Raw genomic sequence first — 25,955 nt, 5'->3', positions numbered from 1 at the left:
AGAGCCTGAGGCACCCGGGACATTTCCTGACTTCAAGCAAGCATATGTGTACAACTGCTAGGCAGCCTATCTGCTGGCACTCAGAAGCTGTCAGTAATTGCAAGTATTGGTTGAGCGAGACTTAGATGTGTTGTACTGTATTGGCTGTGATGTTTTATGGAGGTGAAACATCCAAGCTCACATGCCTGTGCATGAAGGAGCTGTAAGCCAAGTAGGTATCACTGCTCTACCACAGGCTTTGCTGCCTGGTGTGTTTCTTCTGTGGGTTAAGATTGGTCTTTATTCCCGGGTCAGAATCAGTTGGTTCCACCTGCTACAGACCAGCATTGCCATCCTAGATGGAGGGCTCAGGTGTTGGAGTCCTTTAAGCAGCTGCAGCCTGAGTACTGTGGTTGCTTTCACTGTTTTTCTGTTCCTGGGCCAAGGTCGTTTTACTTGTACACTAGATGAAGTACTCTCAGTGTTGGTCTGCGGCCGTGGCAAACAAATGAGTTTGAGTATGCTGCAAAGAAGCACAATAAATATATACCTGATGGTGATGTGAAAACATGAACTGCAGTTCTGATGGTAAGAGTATTTAGTGGTTATGTTTATTATAAACATGCATAATGTAACTAACAATTCAGTAAAACAAACATCAATGTGGTTAATTATATATTAATTAAAAATAAGTATTTCTGACCAGCTCATCTAGTTACGATATGGGGTTTGCTGTTTTTTCCCTGTGTCTGCTGGCCATTGCTACTCTGTTGGCCAGGCAGTGACGTGCCTTGATGGACTGTTTTGCTTTGTTCAACTGGAGTGGGAAGAACCAAGTTTTCCTGTGGTTCAGACTCCTTCTTTCTAATGAAGACTTCCTAAACAAATCTACTGTCCTTTCGGGGGGGATTTTTTTTTTTTTTTTAATTAAAAGCTGTCATCTCATTTAAATACGTGATGCGTTCATGCCTGATAGCTTTTCTAGTGGTAATTTCTTATCACTTAAAATCTGAATATGAAAGTTCCTGAGTTTTAGATGTCCAGCTTGTTGTCGCTGGGTAAGAGAATTAGACTGAGTGAGTTCAGCTGGGGAAACATCTGCTGCAGTTAGGAGCTGATTGCTGGCTTTTGGCTGCACTCAACTTTAAATCGTTCTGTGGTTAAAAGAATCCGGTCTGGTTATTTTATAATTGAAATCGTGACACAAGTGCCAAGTCAGAAAGCAGCTTTCTGAAAGGTAAAGAAACTTTGTAGCCATTTCTTCTGTGTTTCATTATTATTTAAACTGTTGATAGTTGGGGGATTTCTTGGCAGTGGCATCTTTGAGCACAGCAGAACTGGGATTGGTGCTCCTCAGGCTGCAGTGAGGATCCCTCGGTTCAGTAAAAGGAGGAGCTGTATGACTTGGTTGCATGCTCTTTTGCTTAAAAATATATTTAATTGTTGCCCTTTACCATCTGGGGGAGCAAACAAGCTCTCTACCAAGTGTTTGGCTGTTGCTCCAAAACAGAAGTATATACTAGGCATTTCAATTAAAAGAAGCCCTGTAGCAAAATGTGTTAGTCACAGGCAGAGGCCAAGTGTATCATTATCCTGTAGCAAGAGCAGTGAAGATAATGAATGGCTGAGGACAGTGGACAATGAGAAGTGAAGCATGTCATGTTGGTGCGCTGTCAGTGGAGTATGAGCATGCTTTGCATTAGAAAGCCCTGAGAAATTACAGGGATGTGGTTGATCTGTGGAGAAAGAGTAGAAGGTAGCTTAATGGCGCGTAGTAATATTGAGGCTTCTAATGCTTTTGCCTTAATAACCAAAAGATTTAAGAAAACAGCTTTGGTGTTTAATTCCTTCTTTGCTTTGAGACAAACAGAAGTTGTTTCCAGGCTTCCAAAGCATTTTACTTTGAAACAAAAGAAATTTAAATCCAAAAGGGACTTAGTCTGGTGTACAATTCTTTCCTATAAAGCATATCCCTTATATAAACAGCTTAGGTGATAAGCGTGTTATATTGGAGCTGGGACTTCAAAAATTACACTGGAGAAGTGGCAGATCTCAAAAACAGTATTATGTGTGTGATCTTCCTTGTTCGTACTGAGCTCAGGATTCTGCTTGTCGCAGCTGCTAAGCATCTTCCTGAAATTAGAACTGCAGAGCCAGCATCCCACTAGTGGGCGAAGAACAGGCAGCAGCACGCAGAGCGCCTTGCACAGAGAGCAGAGCCGGTGAGATGGGAAGAAAGAGAAAGGTGGCCAGCAGGTTGAAGGGGGAGCAGCGAAGTGCTTATTTAGCAAGCCAAGAGGACGTGTTATTTAGTAGCTGTGTGTGTTATCTACAAATCTGGGAAAGCAGGCGAGAACAGTAATGATTATGTATTTGAACAGGTCACTAAAAGGCAGCTGAAAGTGCTGAGACAATACCTACTTTAAATCTGTGATTTTTATATTAATGTCATTCAGATTGCTGGGGCAGGTAGCATGTTTATTTGTTTGCCACTTGTCTAAAGCAGCGTAGTCTGCAACAACAGCTTACTGCTCTCAAATGTCTAGCTGTTGTAAAAATGTGCTTGAGCATTAAAACAGTTTGAAACAGAACAACTGCAAGATATATTCTCTGTTCTATTTAGAGGAAGCAGAACTTGCATGTGTCCCACTTGAATATAGAACAATATGGTACACAATAGGTACTTAAAAAACAGTATTAGAGAGTGCCACCTATTGCTAGAAAAATAGAAATTAAAAAGTATTTTTACCTGTCTGTCTAAATGGAGCAGAAAAGCGGTTCCTGTTCATCTTTCAATCATTTCAAGGTCATTTTTGCTATGTAGATGTGGGTTTGATCTTGTTTTTATGACTGACTCCATGGTTCTGGTTAACATCGGGGCTACATTAGGAAAAGAGATGGATTTATCATGCTGTAACATCAGAGATGCTACAGTAGTTCATGAAGACATGTAACTGGTGGCACATGACAGAATATCACTGGCTATATTTTGGGTAAATATATTGTCTGATTTTTTTTTTCTGTCTTTTTAATTGATGACATTACATTCCATGCAATGGAGCCCAAGATGAATCCAGATCACTTTATCTTAATGCTTACTGTCCTTCATCAATTCTTCCAGTTGACAAGTATGAAAACTGATTTTTTTTCACCTGCCCTTTGGATAATCATATTTGTTTTATTATGGAAGCCTAACTAATGCTAATGGTAAGAAAATTAAAGATTTATAGGAGCAACCTCTGACCAATTTCAAGTATGTTTCTTCGCATTGCTAATCCATCTTTCTGCCACATACTTTTGTTCATCTGTACTAGAGAAATACCCTACCCTGGAAAAAAATGTACATTCTGGACTTCTAACTTTAAGGGCAAGAATAACTGTCTTCTCCTTGTTGCTGTCCTCAAGAAGGTTCTAGATAGCAAGTTAAGAGTGGGAAAGGAAGCAGCAGCATGGAAGTAACCTGCCCTTCCTCAGGTATGGGTGGGTATCTGTCTGGAGTTTGTTGCTACTTGAAATAATGCTTTTTGGGTGTTTTCCTTACCCAAAGACAAATGGATCTTCTGCTATCGCTGCTGAGGTTCTGGAGAAACAGATGGCTGCAAAACTTAAGAGTATCAAAGAAAGCAGTGCTCCATTCTGTAGGCATCCGTAGATGCAGAGAAGATTCAGAGAAATAAAGGATGACCTATGTATCTCTTGACCAGAGAAATGATGAGTAGAAAACTGACTTCATAGTCCTAGTTAAGTTCAGGGCTGAAATCTAATTTAGCTAAATTGAGAGTCTTTATTTATTGATTTGTTATTTTTTTTCCCCCTTGCTTCAAATGATGTGTAATTTCCCTTTCCAATTGCATCTTAGGCCCACATTTCAGAGGTCACTGTTTTATTCTTTATCCTTTTCTCCAGTGATCCAGAACACTCGCTTCTCTAAAACAGATTTTAACTTTGTTTTCCTGTAAATTTCTGTTCAGCCACTCTGTCTTGTTCTGAATGCTGCAACAACCAGAAGCAGCATAAAGCCTTTAGCAGCTACATTGTGTAATATGGAAATGGGGAAGGTTGTAGCTCCTTATTGATTTACTTCACTTCACCAATTGATTTTCTATGATCCCTCTTCTTGAATCTCCATACTGAACCTCTTGAGCAGCTTCTCTACATAATGTTCCTGTACCTTTATTTTGTGTTTGTAGATACTTACTCTCTTGGTGTTCCTTAGCACAGCTCCACCTTTTTTGGTGTTTTCTTATTCATCGATCTGCCTGTCACCTAGCCACAGAAAAGTGGCAATGAAGTTTCAATTCCTAGTGGGAAGTTTCAGTCTCCATTACTGTTTTTCTTCGTTCAGATCCTGTTGACTTAAATCCTGCCTATTTATCACTTTCTGTTCCCTAATGTGCATCTACAAGTCTGTATGCAGTTATATTAGGAGCTCCTCATGGCAGGGATCCAAGTGTTGTAAAATATCTTGTGATAAATACTGAAAAAATGATAAATTAAAGATGAAAGGTATATTACCTGTGCTAATGGACAACCTCATTTTTTAATGGAAACTTTAATGTCTACCAGAAACGGACACAAAATATAATGAAAGGAAAATAATTTTCAGCAATTAAATTATGCATCTTTGTAGTGTGTATCCCTTTTTCTAATGAAGATTCATGTTTTAAAAATCAAGACATGCAAAATGTATGAGGAAAGGCATCTTGAATCTTGTCCTTACAGTGGAGACAGCAGATGGCAATTCAGCTTGAAAATGAGAATGGTGCTGAAGGCTGTGGTCTTATAAGCCCCTTTGGCTTGGATAGCTTTGTTCAAACAATGGAAATTTTTTTTTGAAAAATATTATTGGAAATCATTTAGTCAAGTATTATTTGCAGTGTGATATTTTGCTGGTATCATCTTCTATAAACTGTGTATCTGTGGTCAAACACCATTGTACTGTGGAAAAATCTGGGAGTTAGAGGAAGAAAAATGCTCTTGACGTACTTTAAGGTATGAATTTATTGATAGAAATTAAATTATGCTTATCGTAGAATTTTATGCTTATGTGTTACAGCCTTGTATCATCCAAAATTGAACATAATCTGCTTAAGTTGAAGTTGTCAATTTAAAACCTTCCCCCAAAGAGGGTGCTTCTTATTTCTTTTCAGTTGTGATTTGATTTATTCTTCTAATTAAAAAGCAACTGAAGTAGGAGGACACTGCAACCTATTGTGTTTTTTTGTGAATGATGGTGTAAATGACTTAACAGCACTAAATTGTACTTTGTTTCCCCTCTCAATGCAATGCTGATATTATCCTGTAATACCACCATGTGATTTTATCTGCTATTAACGTGTTTAACAGCAGATGGCAAATTCTATTAGGATAGGAATGGTCTCATACTCTTCCATTTGCCCTAGCGTAAATCAGAAGTCATTGCCTTGAAATGAAAAGATTGATTCTTGTGTAAAAACTTACTACTGTAAATTAGGAAAGTCAAGCCTGATATGTGGTGATGTACCAAATTATATTACAGGATATTTAAATTCTGTCTCCTGCTGTGAACGACAGGGTACCATTTTTATCCTTCCTGTTGAATGCAAAATCACTTTTCCATTTATAAATTGAGCCTGAACAGAGCGCTCTCAGTATTGGCTGTTCCTCTGTTACTCCACACATGGAATATATTAAGGCACCTGTTCATCCTTGTAAGGCAAACAACAAACAAACCAAAATACTTTCCTATAAACAAATTGTTCTGTGATTAGTGGAACTAATGAAGCTTCACCACGTGCAAATTTCTGCCCCTCATCCCTAATTCCTTCAGTGGAAGGGTTGCCTGTTTCTCTCTGCTGATATTTTCTATGATCTTCCCCTCATCTGGTTTCCCCTATAGGTTCAGTTTCTATTTCTCTCTATCCCTTATTCCTTCTTGCCATTCCTTGGGTTCTTGCTGCCCCTTGTAACCACCAGCAGCACTTCTGCCTGGCCCATGGTGACATGGGTGCCGGCTGGCAGTCACTAAGTAGCTCTTGGCTTCTTATTTTACCATTGGGCAGATTTTTCCTCAGAGCTCAGAGAGATTTCACGTCTTTAAGATGACAACTCTGTTAAATTTGGTAGAAATGGATCAGTAGATATGAAAAGTTTCTTTATTCTCCCCTTCTTGCTCCAGTGACGGGTCTTATTCAGACAGGTTTGTTTTAGCTAAGCTGCTGCTCTTCTTTCTCCTGTCTTTACAAATAGTGAGATGAAGTAGAAAATATTTGGAAAATATTTAGAAAACTTAAAACCAGGGAGCATTTGTTAGCTATTGCTACATACCATGCTGGTATTATTGTGTTACAGATGGTTGGCCGCTGTGTTTATGTAGCGCTGTGCTTTGTAGACCGTATCTTTTGACGTCAGCAGTGTAAGTTTTGGATAACTGAACACGTAGCTGCGGCTCGTAGTATTTCTCTGTAAACCAAGCATTTTTCAAAAGGTCATTTGAAATTCAGTATCCTGAAATCTAGATACTAATTATGCTTTTCAGGTTCTTACTAGCTTAAAGTTGACCTGTCCACATATGTACAGGCATCTAAGGTTACTGTTTTCATCGTAAAGGGGAAGCTGTTCAAATTCCTTGCCTATTACTGTTTAAAGTTAGTGAAGCAAGGAGCAATCACTGTCCTTTTAAGCTCTACTTTTATCAGTGGCTATTTATAGAATCACTGTCTTAGCTTTTAATACTTGAAAATCCTATCTAAGTGTATTTATGCTCACTTAGGGTGCTATCCTGTGTTCAATATCCAAATGCCTTAGCTTTTAGTTGAGGCCATTAAGCTCTTCTGTTCCATTGAGTCTTTTCTGCGTTTTGTAAAATGAAAGCATGCACAGTTTTGTTTTTTTTTTTTTTTTTTTAATCCATATGTATGCAATGAAAATGTCTTCAACTTTTAAAATTGTTGAATTTGCTCAATGCAGGGCACTGGCTGTAAAGATGTCCAGGAGCAGAAGAATTATGCTCTGCTTGTTAAGATGGCATTGTGCTTGGCCTCACAGCACCAAATCTCTTGGTGAATATAAAGGCTATGCATTACTTTCCCAAAGGTGTATTAAAAAAATAATTAAAAAAAATAATTTAAAAAAAATTCTCAGTAAATTCATTGGGGAGAAAAAGAAATCTGAGATGTTTGAACCTTAATAGTTAGTAAAAAAAAAAAAATATATATATATATATATATATATTAAGCAGAAAATTAATGTAAATGAATAAAACGCGGTCAACTAATCCTAGGCTGGCAAAGGATGTATGTGTGTCTCTTTGGAATTAATGAACAAATGAAATTATTGCTATTAATGAGGGTCTGCTGGTAAGCCATAAGCATTTTACAAGTATGCATGTTTTGCTACTGTGTTCTATCCAGGTCTCAGCTTAAGCCCTAAGCTATGGAGTTGAGGAGCTGGCAGGTATTGTAGAAGGCAAGGAATTGAAGAAATAAACTGAAACAGAACCTACATAAAATAAATAAATCTGTCCTTAAATTACAACTTGTAAAATTAAACTATAAATATAACCCCTACCTAAAAGGCAATTGGCAAAACCGAGTATTTGAAATTATTATGGAAGCAACGCTCAACATACATAATAGACTCTTATTATTATTTTGGTTTCCTTATGAAACTGTGAAGGCTTTTGCTTTGTCCAGTTTCATAGCTGAGAGATTATAGGACTTGGAAAAAGAAATGAATTATTAAAATATTTAATCATTTAGAAATATGGTATTTTAATTTCTTTATGTATTTATGTACATCATTCTGTAGAGGTAATTAGGAAAAAAATGACCCCATAAAAAGATTTATGAATTTTTCTAAACTGCTTAATGAGGCCTAATATAAATCTGAATTTCAAATCACATTAGGGTTGTATGCCCTAATTCTTGATGACAGTTCTGGCTTGCCACTCAGTTGGCCTTTTATTCTGTGTCACAGATCAACCAACCATGTGGTTTTATGTCACTATTTTATTAGAGCAGTGCTATACTTAGAAATTGGAAGTATAATTTTAAATTAAATTATTTATTTATCTTTATTTACAATAATTTTCTTAGAAAATACAACTCGCATTCAGGAAAAAGGTATAAAATGAAAGTTGAGACTGTATTTAGATATTTTCAGAATGGATACATATAAATGAGAGAAAATTCCATTCTAATTATCCATACTTTGTAACAGTACAAAGAGTGTGGTTAATGCACATGAGTGGCAATACATCAGTATCGTGGTTCTGTACTGCTCTCGAGCAGCCATTGCTGTTAATGGCTGAGTAATGTTGTGTACAGTAGAGAATGCATTTACAGGTTCTTGAAGATGGTTCTCGAAATTGTATGGTGTTTGTGTCACCTTATAAAAGAGTACTACTGTGTTTTGTAATTGAATCAATAGGATCTAATAAAATCACGAAGGGACAAAAAGCTCCTATGAACTGTCTGTGTTTTCTATGGAATGTGCTGTTTGCTGAAGGGACATAGTGTGTCTTAATGCCCTCTAAGTCATACCGTATTGTGGGTCTAACTAAATAACAAAATACATAGTTTGGTGCACACACTTAATATCCTGGGATTGGACTAACAGTCTAGAAGAATAAAAATACATCCTCTTGTCTTTGTTTGCAAATGCAAAAACCTTTACCACAAATGCTCATAGATACCAACAAAGGTTAGTTAGCCTTTCCTGTTTGCCTACAGGTGGAAGGAGACTGCAAGGAAAGTAAGGAATGTAGGCAGTACTGGTTCAGATGGATGTCTGTAAGAGGACACCTGGGGACAGTAAAAGAGGCTTTCATATTTGAAACTCATTCTTTCCCAGACTTTCAGCCCATTTGGCTCCAGGAGTAGCTGAGCTGGTTATGATCTCAGGCACTCAGGAAACCTCAGTGGGGTTCAGTGCTGTGAATCTTCGTCATTTATACTGAAATCCTGGTAAACCTGTGGCTTCCTCAGCATCCTCCTAAAAATGTGCATTTGTTATGGAAAGATAAACAAACTCCTTTGCTAAGGGCATGGGGATGAAGGACGATGATGGTGGTGAAGCTTGCTTTGAAATAAGTTCCTAGTTCTACTTGTTCTCCTCTGACTCTTATTCTGAGTAAGGCAGGAAGATCAGAATAACAGACCTTTCAGATTCCTCTGTGGTCTTCTTTCCTCTGAGGAGTATGAATCAGTGCAAGGAGAGGGAGATGCACTGAGTGCATTGCATGCTGTGTTGCAATTGCCAGCATTGCTGGGTGACAAGAAGGTGCTGCCATGTGGCTTGGGGAGGGAAGCACTCTTCACTGCCCAGCGAGTGAGGCAAAGGTGCTGATGGCCGTGTCTATTCTGATCTAAGTATACTGCAGATCTGACCATTTAATGTCGAGAGTTGTGGATCATGATATTCCTCTTGTTGTGGCTTGGGCTGTTCCTAGTAATGCATAGCTTGTAAGATGAGATAAACCCAAGGTATTCTAAGGATTTCCAATTCACGTGCCTTCAGCAGCTCTTCGTATGTACAGAGGTGTGAGTATATATCAATCCCTCTGAAAAAAAGGAAAAAATAAATACAAATATTCATGTATATGTCTTTCAGAAACATGCATTCTGGAGACTGTCCTAGAATTACTTTATTCATCTCTTTAGTCGTATAACTGGTATATTGTCTATTAACATATGTGTAAATAATAACTTCCATCCACACACACAGTGCTTGGAATTGCCATTACTATAGATATTTCATAAAACACTACTGGAATAGTTCTCCATTTATTTTATGTTTTTGCTCATATCCAGGTCAAATGTCCCTTGTTACACTTCCAGCAGACTGGTGATGGTGCTTTGAATGGCTGCGGAGTTTCCTTCACTCCACCGCAAGAATGCTTCCAAATGTTTGAGGTTACACAGGGTGCCTCTGCGTTAGCACCGAGTGCAAGGAATTTCACTGACGCCGTGTTAGGGCTGCGGATCGGTGTCAGGTGCTGACCAGCCATGACTGTGTGCCAGCTGCTGCTCCCAGCGGCACTACGTGGCTGAGTGAGGCATCTTCTCCTTCCACTGCTGACATCGCCTTCACTTTCTGGTCGCCTCAGTCCCTTCCATCCTCAGGTGTGCATTGCTAGGACTGACAGCGTTACCCACCTTTCCTCTTTCCAATTTCCCTCCCCTGATGTGTTCAGCTTCCCTTTAGGAACTGTGTTTAGATGCTTTAGTCCAGTTGCCACGATGTGCATCTCTCAAGCTTTGCAATTGTATTGAAAGTTGTTAATATTTTGGCATTGTTACTGTAATTTTATTTTATTCTTTGTAATTGGAAACTCTCAGTAAATAGTCCTGTCTTTATTTTCTTGCTTTCAAGTGCAGCTTCTGATTCATTGGCTGCAGTTGTACCTGCTTGGCTGTTTGTATCATTTCCCTGACTCCCTTAACTCAGTGAATGCTGTCTGTGGCCTTTCCTGAGTGCATTTGGACCTTTCAGTAATTTCTCAGGTTTGTCTATTAGTCTGTACTTCAGAATGGTGTGATTTTCTGTGATGCTGGTTCATGTTTTGCTGAGTTGAGCAACTTCAAAGAAAAACAAAAATATCAAAGAGTTTTTGTTTGTTTGTTTTCACACAGATACAGGCATTACTGAGACACACTGCATCAGTACCTGATGCAAACATAGCTCTCCCTGGTGGTTTCTTACACTTGCACATTCCTGTAAAGAGAATTTTATATGTATCTATAGCTATATTTATACGTAAATGTATATAGATCTGTTTCTTTTAGTCTTTGTGTGGTAATTTCTCCTCTAGAGTTTTTGGGTGTTTTACTTTCAGGTTCTTCCACTTATAGCACTTGGATTGTCTTGTGACACCTTGGAACAGAACAGAATCTTGGAGAGTGGTAATGCAGAGGGCTGTAATCTATCTAAGGCACCATTTTGTAACTAGATGTAGACCATGGATAATACACCAAGCAGTGGTGGTGAATTTACTCTTTTTTTTTCTATCTAGCATAATTGTATTGCTGTCAGTTCTCCTGATCCATATGCTAGAATAGGCTTCTTCCTGCAGCCACAGTACTACAGCTGCTGCTGTTAAGCACCTACACGTAGTGTTACTCCCTTGAAGCATTTTTAATTTATTCATGGAATGATGGCCTCCTTGGCATTTTGAACAGCCATAGTGCTTCGCTTCAACTTCTGCTTTCTTCCTCCATGCTCTTCTTAGATATGTATTTCAGTGGACACATTGTGAAGGCTGGTATATTTTTCATTTTTATTGCTTTTCTTTTTTACTTGGAGTGAGGTTGCTGTGTCTCTGAAGATGTGAGCAAAGCTACTTCTCTGGTGTATTATGTTTTGTATTCAGCTGCGATTCAGATGTGGTTTTCATTCAGTGCCTCTTGTGAGCAGTGTACTATTAGATTTTTGCCATGATCTTTTCTGTAACTGTCAAGTACTGGATTCCCTTTCTTACTGACTTTGGTCAGTATTTCACTTTAAGATTTAAACGGCTGTCTGCTATTTGGTAGAAAAAAGGATTTTATTTTTTTAAATGGAAGTCTGTTTGGTTGTCAATTACCAAGTGGTACAAAACTTATGTACTTGAGAAATCCATAATTTCTTTGTATTTTTTTTTAGTTCTGCAGTTCTAATATATTGAAGCACTTGTTTATAATTTCACAGCTCTTAAAAGCTTGTTTATTTTTATGATTATTCATTAGCAAAAAAGTCAGTTAATCTTCATTTGCTAATTCACCACGGTCTCTCATATCTTTGGCTGGCTAATATGAAGAAGAAATCTTATTTTTTTTCTTTTAAGTTGTGTGTAAAACTTACCCTCCTAGTTCTGCTATATCTGTTGATACCAGGGTGAGGAAAAGCATATCTTGAAAGTTTTATTATCTATCAACTGCACGAGGTTTTGATAAGTATTGCTTTGAGTAATTAGCATTTGTGTTAAATATCAGATGTAATACAAATTCTAGTTACTCTTTCATTTGTTTGAACATTTGGCAATTAATAAAGCATGAGCTTATATACATTTCTTAATGATGGTGACGCTGTCTACGGAATATGAAGTTTGCTGTGTACATTGAAAGTAAATCGACACCAAGTTCTAGATTACATTCTGTAAATACTGCGTAACATTTGTACTTATCAGTAGACTCTGCAGGCCTCAATCTGTCTTTGTTGAAACTTAGATGAAATTGCTCAAGTGACCAAAAAAGAACGAAAAGCTGGATGAAAAGTATGGGACACAAAGTAAAGGCAAAATCTGTAACTTGAATTTGCCATGACCTTTGGGTGAATTTGGATGATGATACAATACTCTTCCGCACAACACTTGCTTTATGCAGTGTTTTGAGCAGATGCTTTCTAGGAATGAATTAGACTTGCAAAGTTGTTGGTAAGATCATGGGTTTTTGTTGTTTGTTTCTTTGTTTTCTCTTGCTGCTGGGGTCAAGTGAGTGAAGTAAAGGATTCAAGAAGGGGTGGTCTTACGTGCAAGTGGCCTTGCTCCACAGTCCAAAGGATTGGTCATCAAAGCTGGTCAGGGCATTCCTGCCCTGTGCACTCCCCACAGGACTGACTTAGGGAATATGCGTTTCTGTGACAATGCACAGAGATTAAAGAACTGGTAAAACCTACAACTGTGAGGAATAGAGACAAAAGAAAGCAGAGTGTTCTGATCTAGAGCTTGGTTGGATTCAGTGCTTCTGCAAAGAAGGCCAGCCCCTATCTGGGCTGTGTCCCTGCAGTCAGGAGCACAAATACTGCAGTAAACAGGCTGTGGTGTACGCTGTAAAAACTCCTTAGTTCTTAGTTACTGAGTACTTTAATTAAAAAAAAGGTTTATGATTCTCAGCTATGGTTGAAGGCACCTAGAGCTGTTCTGTAGCATACAAAGTACTACATAGTACTAAATGCTATGAAAATTGAGCATGCAGTGTTAGCAGACAGCGTCTTCAATCTTTCTGTGCCGTGTGCCATCCTGTTATGGAACAGTTGGTGCCCAGGTGCTGTGTGGATGGAGCCAGCAGTGGGAGGCAGGGAGCAGCTGGAGTGGGCCTGCAGGGTCGGGAGGAGTGGGGATGTGCTTGGAGTGCTTGGTGATGCTCAGCGGGTGAGAACCTGTGCTCAGTGGTCTAGTGACTGACATACAGTGCTACAACGTGAAGTCTGTAATGACCAAATACACCTCGTGTAGAATTTGCAATTGCCTTTTTTGTTCTTGCAGTCACGGTCTTCCCTTTCTATTGTCATTGCATGCTTAATCTAAAACCTGCATCTTAGAAATGCAGCTCATTAATTAAATCATAAACAAGGGCAAGAAGAGTAATGGTATGAAGCGTGCCAAATACTCTGCTTATAGGTGCTGTATGGGAACTGCTGAGTCACAGCCTGAATTACTGATTGAGCACCTGGGGAAAGGACCCAGTCAGCCCTGAGAGCACAGGTGAAGGCAATTCAGCTGTGTGACTGGAAGGGCTGCAGCCTGGCTGCACCTCCCTTAGACCTCATTTAAGGGCTGACTGCCACTGGGGAAGGATCTTTTTCTGGAGATCCCTACTTGGTGAAGCTTTTCCCTGCAAACCTGGAATCTTACGATACAGGTGAACAGTCTTCTTCCCTTCCTTGATAGCACCTTTCTATTGTGCTGGTCTTTCTGTCATCACACCGTTTGCTGTAATGCCTTTCCCGTTGTACTGATCTGTCCAATTGCTATGGGTGCCATCTCAGTAGCACTGCTGGGTTATTCTGTAAGGGTTATCAGGTCTTGCAGCCTATGGCAACTAAGAGTAATTAAAAAAACTCGTTAGTTAACCCTCTGTCTGTTCTTATGTGATGGACTGTTATTGTGGGAACTAGCACTATTGATATTAGCTGGAATATATATGACAGAGAAGTGGATGAAGTATGTTAAGTATTTCTTCTGTGTGCCTCAGTGCAAATAGGCAGAGCCGGCCGGAACATTCTGGAACCATCTGTGTTCAGTGTGTGCAGCCCCTGCCTCTCCTCACAGAGGCCCTGCAGCTCCTGCTACCAGAACCTGCACGCAGGCCCCCAGTACGATTATGGAGTAAAATTACTCTTTCTTAAACTTCATTTCAGCATTTTTTTAATACTGATGTATGTATAATACCTTCCCCCCCCAACATTTAGCTTTAGTGTTACAGTAGTAAAAGTCAGAAACTAACAGTTCGATCCTTTCTACCTTTGTTACTTGTTTTGTGGTGGTGTGTTGATTTGCACCTGTCGGTAGGTGCACGCAAATGTTTCTCACTTGTCCTCTTCCTGAAAGGAGCACTGTGGACAGAAAATAATTAGGATTTAGAGAAGCATTTCAGCCTGTCAGATGGCATTTTTAGCCACTCTTGGTGACAAGCTATAATAGAAAAAACCCAGAACAGAAAGTCTGTCCTATCCAGTCCATTTCTGTGTGAGAGAGTGTGCTGCTGCACCGCGGCCTGGCTGGGGCTTCCTGCAGCCATGTGGTGCAGGTATCATAGCTGTGTGCCTTGCTGATGTGGTCTTGCGTGAGGGTTAGAAGATGATACCACACATCTGGTTGACAATTTTTTGTGTAAATCTGGTGAAAGGACGTTCTAGCACTTGTAAGTTACTGTGTGTGTGTGTGTGTATGAATAATCAGTGTTCGCATCCCAGTATAACCTGGTGCTGTTCTTAGGAATGTTTCCTTTCCAAAGTCTTCAGTCACTGAAATAGTGATACTGGAACAAGGAAGATACAAATGAATTAGCAATTATAAGTAAATACTCAAAATAGCACAGAATTACTAGAGCAGTGGGTTCGTAACAGCAGTATAATTTGCACTGAGGCATAGGTACATGGGGCTGCACAAAGAAAAGTAAGCATACTAGTGAAAATAAGGAGATTATGGATGTAGCGACTGCCTTCCAATCCCTAATTAGTGTGCTTATCTATATTTCAGCTTTTGCATTTGCAAATTAAAAGCACTGTTTGTTTCACATTGATTCATAATCTTAGATGATCTTATGCCTTGGTTCTGGTCTTAAAGATTTCAGATGATACTAATGTACAATGCGTATTGAATTCTTTGTCTTATTTAAATAATTGATGGTTTATGGAAAGCTACTGGCCCAAAGTACAATTATGCCCATTTACTTCCGGGGAAAGAGACCTCAGCAGTTAAGTAGTGCTGGTACCTCAAGCTTCTTTTTTAACCAAAAACAAGTGCCTTTAATTTAAATTCATTGAAAGCCGTAGATAAGCTAACAGTGTTAAATACTCTCAGTGTTAAAAGAAAATTTCACACATATCAGTCGGAGGGATTAGCTTGCCTTTATGTGTTTTGTATGTATTTGTGAAATTTTTGGCTTCAGTGTTGATGGGTTGCTTGTCTGTTTCCACCTCCAGCCAGTGGGGATTGTATTTTTTTTCAGTGGGTAGGTATCAGCTGTTTGAATTTACTACTATGCATGACCAGTCGTTTCTTCATTGAAGTAGTTCTTATTTGGATCTTGTTGCTTCAATTTGTAATGAAGGGTAGAACCTGGTTTTCTATGTAATCTTACTGGTAGCTGTGACTAACTAGATAATTTCATAGATACATTGCTGAAGCTCTGGACGTTCTGGCTAATTTCTCCTTTTGAAAAACACTTTTGAGGATATTGAAGGTTCTGAAGAAAGTGTGGTAACCAACAGGCGCGATAAGGGATTGCAGACTGAAAAAGAGAAGCATAAATTGCCAGGGGAAGCAACAAGTGGGCCATGAATTTGTGACATATAAGATTACTCTAAATAAAACTTTTCACAGTCGGGACATCTGGAGGAAGAAAATGTATTGATCTAAGTTTGGAGGGTTACTACCAGGATTATCATGCTTTTTCTTTCTTCGGGAATTGAGTAGAGAGGACACGGCCAATTCACATGTGCTAGATTTGGCAGAGTGCAAGTTAAATGGCTAAGGAAGCTCTTTGTGTGGATGTCTGCCTAGATTTGAGGCAGAGAGGAGGGAGAGTCATAAGGAGAAGATGAGTTTTCACATCCTAACATAGCTAGATAGTGATACTCTTTTTGGCATTTAAAAGCTGTGAGAGTACCAAAATACTTTTAAAGTCTTTACTTATGTCTAGTGTTAACAATTCATTTTTCTGGGAATTATAACTTTTTTTTTCTTCTTTCCTCAACAGGTTCTTTTTTCTTTTCACTGTCAAGTGGATTAAGAAGTGTCTCACCCAGTGAGCTGTAGACATCACCCAGTACAATTGCAAAACAGCAGAACAGAAAGCCTTGCTGATCTCCCCTTTCAGTGAGTAGTCACAACTTCAATTTTGTATGTTGTTTTGTGCTGAGATGTGTTCGTATTATTGACCAAAGTGCTTCCATCTATGCTTGAAAAATACCTTTCTAGATCTCTGCAGGAAAGTGTTTTTGTAGAGGAAGCAATTTGTCCCAGCGCTTTCCTTTACAGAATCTACTTTGGTCTTTTCCAGCCCAGCTGAATTGCTTCAGAAAGAGAAATGCATCTTTTTCCTACCTACTTAGGTTTTCATTTGCTGGACTTGTCCATCCTCAGAAATTCAGGATCAAATGAGAATACTAGGAATTCATTGCTCTCAGTTGCAAAGTAATTTTTGTTCATTTGAGTGGGCATTTTATTCAGATTCTAAACACAAGAACAACTTTATTTTTATGAATTACTGCATATCATAAAGTTGTAAGTCTGCATATCCTATTAAAAATGTTGCAAAAGGAAAATGTAAAGAAGGAGAAGGGCCTTTCAAATTCTTCTTTTGCGAACCATTGGACACAGTACCCAGTAGACACCCTGTAATTTAATTATGCTGTACATATGCTCTGGGAATTCATGTAATTACATACAGTAACAAACTATCCCAATGTGTCCTGCAGAGAAAGAAGGCTATTTTGCTTAGGGTAGCCTCAAGAGAAAAAGAAATACCTTCAGTTTATTGATTCCCATAGAAAAGGTAAAGCTGCCTTTTAAGTAAATAAATAATTTTTGAGTCTTTATTCTCTCTTTTAATTTTGGTTATACACCTAGTAATTCTTAGCCATTTAATTCAGTGGTAGTATTATTAAAAAAACTAGAAGTTGAGACTCGTGTAAAACAAACCTTTTAGTTGGACTTCAATAACAGCAATTTTAATTCCCTCATGTTTCTTTCACAGCACAGAAAAAAATATTTTTTTAGATATGTCAGGCACAAAATTCCAAGCAAATTCTTTTACCCCACTGAACAAGTTAACACATTCTTTTACTTTGTTTGCAGTCAGTCAGTTGATTATCATATTTTTCTTTTAAAAGGTTATTTTCTGACTCTGTGTCTCTATTTCAATTTTTACACTGTTAAGGTCTGTGCTACCTACTTTTGAAGTGAATTATTCTAGGAGGCTGTATCTCTGAATTCTAAAGAAAAATTGTTCTAAAAAAGTGAGAAAAACAGAACTGATTACAAATAAGAAAGAAAACATAATGAGAAATTGGTTTTGGTTTTTTATTGTGCACTTGTCCATTTTCCCTTTTTGACAAGTCTGAATTTCTTGTCAGTGTTCTGTCAATGCTGTATTAGAAAAAATAAATAGGCAATACCCCCCCAATATTTTTGTTTGCTTTTATAAATGTATCTGTATGCTCAATGTAAAGTTCATGTATTTGTTTTAAAGAGTCTTCATAGCCCATCTTCAAATAATTCAAGAACAAATTCTTACAGAGCAGTATAGTTGGCATTGAGGAATGTTGGCCCAGGAGCTCTCAATCTCTACTGCAGTTTATGAGGAAAAGGTTACAGAAGTAGTTCCTCAGAATTAGGTCCCCTGTGAAATTTTCAGAACTCTCAGCTGCAAGATCCCCTGCTGTCATTTTATGTAAGTAGGGCTGGTTAAGTTGTTTATTTTTGCTGCTTTTTTTTTTTTTTTTTTCTTTTGAACTTGTAGCTCTGGGGGTTTTGTTTCAGTTGAGACCAGTGCTAGGACAAGTGATCTTAGTGCTGTGGTGGCTGTGAGGGGAAGAGTATTCTTTCAATGAAATAGTTGCTTAAGAGGATTTCCGCCAACTCCTCCAATGGATCTCAGGGCCTCAGGATAGGGGAAAATGTAACTACTACAAGTAGATTGCACAGTGTATTATTACTTCAGCTGGTTTGGGGCTTTATTTCTGTGTCCCTCTGGTTCAGGAGATACTCAACCTTTGCATGGTATAATGAGTTCTCTTTATCTGGAAGTTTTGGGTTGGGAATTGTTCCTGGGTTCTGTCCAGGTGCTGCTGACATCTCTGGCTTTCAGCCTCTTTTAGGCTCTGCTTTTGACTTGCGGTGTGAACCAGTACTGTCCCTTCTTCATTTGCCTCATTAAATCTGCATTCCTGTGGATTTGCTGGTTTGCCAAAGAAGCACTAGTAACTTCTCAATTGCCTGCTTTTGTGGTGTTTGTCCAGCTTCCCAGCTCTGCCTCTTTTTGCCTTTTCATTCTCCTTTATATAAATGGCAAAGACTTGCTGTCAGTTCACAAACACATCTCAGCACTCATTTCCCTCAGTTGTGTCCTCCAATATCTTCTCTGTTATTCAGGGGCCGTTACGGTGATATAAATGTATCAGAATGTTTGCTAAGTTTGTGGAGGTTTTTTTGAATGTGTTGGTTTTTTTTTTTTCCTGTGTCTATTTTATTTAATGAAGACTGCTGTTGTTCCATTGTGGTGGATCAAAGCCTTTAGAAAGTAACTATTTTAAAGAAAAGAAGTTGAACTTCTTGATCAAAACTCTGCTGGATTTCTTCTCACAAGGGCACCCAGTTTATCAGCTTGATGCATTCTAACTATAGTTTCCCTTCTGTGGGAGTGGGAAGAAAACAACATCTCAACCACTGCCATCTTCAGTGCATTTCTCAGTCCTGTGTCTGGAGGGCTGTGGGCTTTTAAGGCTGTCACTATTGACATATTCTGTGTGGGTTAAAAACTTCCTGTAAACAAATGATGGTATGAAGAGCCAAAAGTATTTGAGAAAATTACTCCAATAGCCCTCTTTATACTGTCAAACATACATGTCTCTCTTTACTGTGTTCAATTTTCAGTGATTATTAAGGGGAAAAGTACAAAAAATAATGTGAACGGTCTGTGTGTCTTCAAAGTGATGGCATCCATCTCTAGCAGCAGTGCTCTGTTTTCAGCCCAGAGGTCAGTCTTGTTTGCATAGTTTCTGTCAAATTCCAGGGCTGTTTCTGCCAATGGCATGTATGGTTGTATCTTGGAGCAGAAATGCCCAGTCATTAACAGGTACGTTCTGTGAGAGCTGGTGCTCATCGCTAGTGTGCTTGCATAATGGTTTAATTTTCAGGCTCATGGGGAAAAAGGGGAAAAGCACATGACGCAGGACAAAAGCAGCCCACCGCACAGCCCAGGGCAGCCCCCAGATCCACTTCCATCAAATTTAGTTGTAAGAATTTCTGTAGTGAGAATTTTCACATAACTTTGCATGGGATCATTGATGGTATTTCTGGTAATACAGTCTAAGTTACTAAGATGCTTCCACTCCCAATTTACACTTAATCTTCAGTTACGTGTTTTATGAGATTGTATAAAAGCACTTGTTTATGTCTTTTGAAGATACAAGGTCATTTTGCTGAAATAGTAGATAATAGATCTGGAGAAGAAAAAGCTTATATTCACTTAATATCTAATTTTATAAACAAGGTGTACTCTTACCCTACCCTTAAAAAAATATTTCCTTTCAATTGATTTTTTTTTTCATGCTTGTATTTTTGAGTAGCTCTGTCTTTTATTTCCTAAGCAGCAAGCTCACAATTGCAACTTGATAAATAAAATATTTACACTTAGAAATGGAACCACAAAACCAGTCTTTTTCCTGTGGAACTCTTCTGGCAGCAAAGAGAAAATTCCATCCTCTCTAAGCATAATAATTAGAGTAAACTACTCTAAATTAAAAGCTAATGAGTAAATCAGCGTTGTTACAGGAGCCTTGTCTAGTATGAAATGTGGAGGTTGGTGGCCCTTCCTGCAGCATGGGGTTGGAGCTTGGTTGTCCTTGATGTCTCTTCCAACTCAAGCCATTTTATGATTATTCTCCATCTCTGATCCCCCAGCCCCTAGACTAAGGTTTGCATTCCTAACAAGAAGCAGTGCACTGGGAGAGTTCTGTTTCTTTGTTGTTAGGTTGATTTGTTTTAATTTTTATTTAAATAAGTAGAATGGATGTTTCCTTTAATTATCAGCAGTAGTTCAGCATGGTGGAAGAACGAGGTTATATACTCAACTAAAATGAATCATAATCTGAATTGTGAGTACAGAAACAGAGTTAAGATGTTACTCAAGTTTTAAGCCTCTGTCAGATTGCCAATTATTTCTTTTAGCAAAACATATTCCGAGGGGAAAAAAGGGACGGTATTCTTTCATTTCTGTCTTGGGTATGAAGTTTAAGTGGGATGCTAATGGGGTCTAGCCTATTTAGTTTTAGGTGTAGCTTTGAACGTATCAGGAGATAAGCCCACACATTGGCCTTAGCACTGCCTAAATACTTGTTAGGAGAGAACTTTAGTTAGCAGCATTTAGTAAGGCTCAGTATTTAATCTGAGAAAGTAAATGGAGTACTACCATTTTTCAAGTTGTGTATGAATAGGTGAGAAATGGGGTCTTATTTTGGATAAATTCATGTCTGTCAAATAAATGGAAGATGAAAATAAATTGAGCAAAACAGTTGGTCTGGAATGTTTTGGGCCTTTTTTTTATTTATTTTATTTTTTAAAGATAAACAGAAGGATTACCTTATCTGAAAATATTCTAGTGGACTGTAGATAGGAGTATGTAGACTGAAAACGTTGTAATAGGAAAAGTAACTGTATAAAATTCAAAGTTACCAGGAAATGTCAAGTAAGAATGTACCAGGAAAGATAAGTAGGTGTTTGAAATTGTAGATTTTGATTGATTACTATGTAACATACAGAGATGAGCACTGTTAAGTAGTTGCTGATAGTATTCAATATTTTATAAGGATTCTCTTTGGAGTAAGGTACTGATTTCAATAGTAATATCTGCATTCTGTTCCATGAGGGTTTATAATTTGTAGTTTTTTTTAATGTATTTCAATGGGATGTGAGCTGTTGTATAAATAAGACTGTACAAAAAGTCTGTGAGCTTTGACCTTTGGTTTAGCTAACTAAGGGCAGGTTTTCCTTTATGCCCTAATGTGCAAAGGAAAATTCATTTTTTTGCTTAAATTGTATATGAAATTTTGGGGTGGAGAAATGCTGTAGATACTCAGAATAACCTAGAATGCAACCTTGCGAAAAACGTTAGAACAACTGTCTGCCTGCTTCTTAAATGGAAGCTGAAATGGACAGATCTTTACTAGAAACTCAGAAGTGACCTTCTTTGGCTGTCCTTGGAGAGCCCAAAAAGAAATTGCAGCTCATCACAGGTTATTTTTCATGAAGTTTCTCTGTGCAACAACCTATGAGTGTCTGGAGGGAAAGAGGGTATGCAGTGCTAGCTGGAGTGTTTTTGTCCTTTGTTTACAGTTTTGTCTCATCTCTGCCAGGGCTATATTTACAGTACAGAGATTGTGTATTTTTGTGGAACTGATTCTAAGTCTTACAGGAAACTGTGATTTCAGGAGAAATTCTGTAATGTCTGGAGTGGTGTAACCCTCCATGTGTGGTGATGAATCCTGTACTGAGCCACTTGAGAGAGAGCTTGTGAAAGGGAAAAGGTTGCAGTCAGCATCTTCTCCTGGAAGGAAACCCCTGTCATTACTTTTTTGACTAGTGTTTGAGGTGGTATGGCAGTGTAGGTGTCTGATAAATGTGGTTTTGGTGGAACAGAGTACACATGTGAAGAATGAGTGGGTAAAACTGCATTTCATTGCATTCATTCCAGGGCTATTGGCCTGGATTGGCCTATTCCTAGGCCTGTGTCTTTGTCTTCATGAACAGTTTATTTCTGTGTATTTAATATATATATGTATTTATTTTCTGTGTAATCTGATGTGTATATATATGTGTGTGTATGTGTGTGTATATATATATATGTAACTCTTTCTCTCTCTGTGTATGTGTGTGTATATATATATATATCTATATAATGTTTAGGTATTTATACACATATGTGAGATTTACTTCTCAGGAGAAATTTTCTTCCACAGTTTGCCTTTGCTTTTCCTTGAGCTCTTTGTGTTTATGGAAGTAGGTAGCAGGTCTAAACTGGTTCGTTAGGCTTTGAATGTCTGTTATAAAACACACTCCAGTTCTGAATCTGTCTAGAATCAAAGTGAAGGTTAAATTTGTGTAGGCAAGCTATATCCGCTTGGAAAGGAGCTCCAAAAACCAGGTTTTCTAGAAAGATAATATATAAGCTAAACTGCCATCACAGTGAGAAATCCAAGTGCTCAGTGCTTACAGACATTTTGGTATCGGGAAGAGCTACCACCATCAGTACTCCATCTGACAGCTATATATATTTGCCACTGAAGCTAGGACATGAATCAGTTACAATAAGCCTGAAAACAGGCTCAGATGTCAGCCTGGAGATGCCTGCTATTGACTGCAGGAAAGGAGATATTAGAGTGAGCAAGATACCTTTCAAGAATAAATCAGTTTTGAGTAATAGAGAGTCCTCCAAGGGTGCTAATAATGCAGTAGAAAAACATGTCAGTAGGGCATTGGAGAATGACAAGATTATGCTGCACTGTAGCTGTGCTGCAGTTCCAGTAGGTATATGAGGAAAGATGATTCACTGCACAAATAATTTTTGTTCCACAGTTCTATTGTTTTAAATTTTAAGTTGCATGCAGGGAACGTTGTTGTTTGTTGGTTGTCCTCAAGCAATTATTTATTCTGTTTCACTGTGCCTTATACTGGTCTGTCATTTACATAAACATGTCTCATAATGTTAGTACATTTGCAGTGACTTGAAGTAGAAAACACCATGACTAACATCGTCTTACTTGTTCAACTATTAAAAAAAAGCACACAATATACCTGACCTTCAAACTGTGAAGCAGAATAATTTAAAATTGTATTTTTTTGGTATAATAAACTCAATATAACAGGATTTGTATTTTTAGGTATATATTTTAGAAGCATCTGTTTTGCTGGCAGATGATGCCTTTAGTGACTTATCTTACTTGCTCAGAAGTTTACTTTGTAGGTAGAGTACAGAATCTTGGTATGGGTTTACTGGTGACTGCCACAGATGCAGTGAAGTAATCCTAGTGAGAACGCTTCTGTGATTATAACTGTGGTAAAACTTGAGTTTTGTAAACATCCTAAAGAGGGCATCTTCAATATATGTTGGGGTGTTAGAATTCTGTTTTCTTGACGTATCACATGAACTTCTAAAATGCAAGATTGATTTCTATTTCAGACAAGGGTTTTTGTTTGCTTAAAATGTATCCATTTATTCATTAGTTTCAAAGATTAGGAAATTAGTAAAATGCTCTTTGACATGCAGTTAAAAAAGCAATCACTTCTTCCTCCATCATTGCTTAACCTTTTACTTAAGCGTGCTTTGTGTTTAGTTGAATGTGTACGTTACAAGCAGCTTTACTTTATACTGACCCAGCTTTTTATACCCTCTGGCAATCATCTCTGTGCTTGTACAACATGATGTCACCGATAATAATGTGAATACATTAAAACAATTCTCATAATATTAGAGAAGGTTTTTTGTTTGTTGTTAAGATTGCATCTTTAGCTATATCATAACTGTAATGTGGTCCATGTCATGGACAGTTGAAGTTTCCCTCACTTTAGCAGAATTCTAGTTTATTATGCAAATATCCACTTCTGGCAAGGAGCATCTGCAGCTACTCAAGACATGGATATAGTAGTGTATGTGTGTAGGCATCTTCATTTGTTATGCTATGTTATCCCAGAATAAATATGCAGAATATATTGCAGTTAATCACAATGCAAAAAAAGAAGTACAGTGATGTTGTGTTATATGATAGCTGACTGTGCTGCTGGATATAAAGCAAGTAGTTAAATCCAAACGGAACAAATGTTCCTTTTAAAAGTATTTTAAATATTTGCTTTATCTCATTTTTTTATTCAATCTCCTTAGCAACAGAAACATCTGTTTCTTTTCTCTTAGACATTACATTCAAAGAAAGTAGCTGCTTCAAATATAATGAAAGCAATTTCTGTGAATTGGGTAGCTATTAATTGTTGTCAAGATGTTTTATTATGGTAATAAGACACGCAACAATTGGCTTTTTTTTTTTAATTGAAATATAGCTGTCTGTTTAACCTGTGCTGGTTAGGTGAGCTATAATCCATCTGCTCTTAGGTTGCATTTATTGCATGATCTTTTCTGCAACAAAGGCAAGAGTGAGCATGACTGTTTCTGGTTTCTCTAAGAGATACCTGGTATCAGTGTGTGGATTGTTTTTTTGCACCTAGTGCTTTATTAATTTACAGTTTAAAACGAGATGGTAAGAGAGTTTGCCTTGAAGACAGAGGACTAAAGATGCATGGACCTAGAAATACATATTTTTTTATGTTAATCTGGAATATGAAACATAGAATTAATGTAGACATGAGCTTTGTGATGCTCTTTCTCTAATTATCTTTTTCTGGAGATTTTGTTATCAATATCAAGCTGTTAATTTTTTTTTTCCAAAGGGCTTTCTGATCCGTAATTTCCATGTGCAAAGCCAAGCTGAGATCATACACAATTGGCACATGTATGGGAGAGAGAGTTAGAAAGGACTGAGAGAGAGAGAGAGAACTGCTGTATCAGGAGCCTTACTCTGCAGACTTGCTCTGCAGCAGTGAGAGGGATGGACCTTTGCTACTACTGTAATCCCCAGTGAGTGATATTTAGAGCTAACTGCACACAGACGGATCTGTGCACATGCTTGTAAATCAGTGCAAAATGTGTAGCTGAGTTCTCAATCGTGTGAGCTAGTTTACTACTCGGGTTAGTAATGGCACTGGGGAGGAAAAAGAATTTGTTCAGATGGGCAAAATAAGGAAGGCTTAAGCTCAACGAGAGCTGAACTAGAAAAGAATAACAAGATTAACAAGGAGGAGTCCTATAGGTGTGTAAACTTATTGCAGAAGAAATTTCTAAATAGTCATGCATCCATTGTGGAATGTGGAGGAAGCCTAGTAACTGGCTGTGAATGAAATGAAGTAAATGAAAGAAAATGGAGTACCATTTTTGCTTTGCTTTTGACAAGTAAAGTCTGTTTCCTGGCCTGTTTGTATACACTCATGATTAGAGAAGGAGAAACGTAGCCAGTAGCCAGACTGGTAAAAAGGCTCTTGTACATGATGGCCAGCCTCATCTCGATGTGCAAACATGTGAAGTATAGGAAGGTAACAGTAACAAGTAAGTATAGTCAGTAACAAGTAAGTATAATCAGTAACAGTATGATTTTACTAAAGGGCTGCTAGTGTGTCACCAAGTTACTTACCTTCTGTATTCTAAAGACTGGCCATGTCAGTCCTTCATACCTTTTAATATCTTTTGTTTCGTTCTTTTCAGGACAGTTGTATATGGAAGGCACGCGATATCTTTCTTTTGCTCTTCTGCACGGTATCTGTTTTGTGTAGTTGGTCGGTTTTATTTGTTTTGGTAGTGGTGGTGCAGTGTTCCCTCCTACTGCTTGTGTGCATATTACAGTCAGATATTACAATAAGAAAAAGAAAATGAAGCCTTTCATTTGAATTTTTCTGCAAGGACCATGAAAATGTTAAATTAGAGAAAGAAAGAAAGAAAAAATAAAGAAGATAATTGTTCTTCAACCACCTTTAATCTCTTTGTACTTCTCTTGATTTTTTTTTTTGTCTTTCTCCAACCCTGAAAATAACATAATTCTACCTCCTGACACGTGGGTGGCAAAAATGGTTTTGAGAAGCTTTACCAAAGAGCCATCTGCAGCCTGTAAGAGGGCCAAGAACACTATGAACTTCTCTCTGTAGAAGAACTGAAGAACTGAGTTGAGCAGTGAGCATTAAACTATGGTTGTAATCA

General features: G+C 38.0%; 1 protein-coding gene across 16 annotated transcripts in view; it reads left to right on the top strand.

Moving 5' to 3' along the window:
- The window catches only part of TENM2 (teneurin transmembrane protein 2), a 608,636-nt gene that overhangs the window by 43,926 nt on the left and 538,755 nt on the right, over nucleotides 1–25,955 (top strand). For all 16 annotated transcript variants that reach the window (XM_046900248.1, XM_025154777.3, XM_040646802.2 and 13 more), the window contains exon 2: nucleotides 16,140–16,258. The gene's annotated coding sequence lies outside the window, so the exon portion shown is untranslated. The remainder of the gene's footprint in view (nucleotides 1–16,139; nucleotides 16,259–25,955) is intronic.

This window comes from Gallus gallus, chromosome 13 (genome assembly GCF_016699485.2).
Source record: "Gallus gallus isolate bGalGal1 chromosome 13, bGalGal1.mat.broiler.GRCg7b, whole genome shotgun sequence".
Taxonomy (NCBI): Eukaryota; Metazoa; Chordata; class Aves; order Galliformes; family Phasianidae; genus Gallus; species Gallus gallus.
The sequence above is the reverse complement of the archived record's forward strand: the minus strand, read 5'-3'. Positions and strand labels throughout refer to the sequence as shown.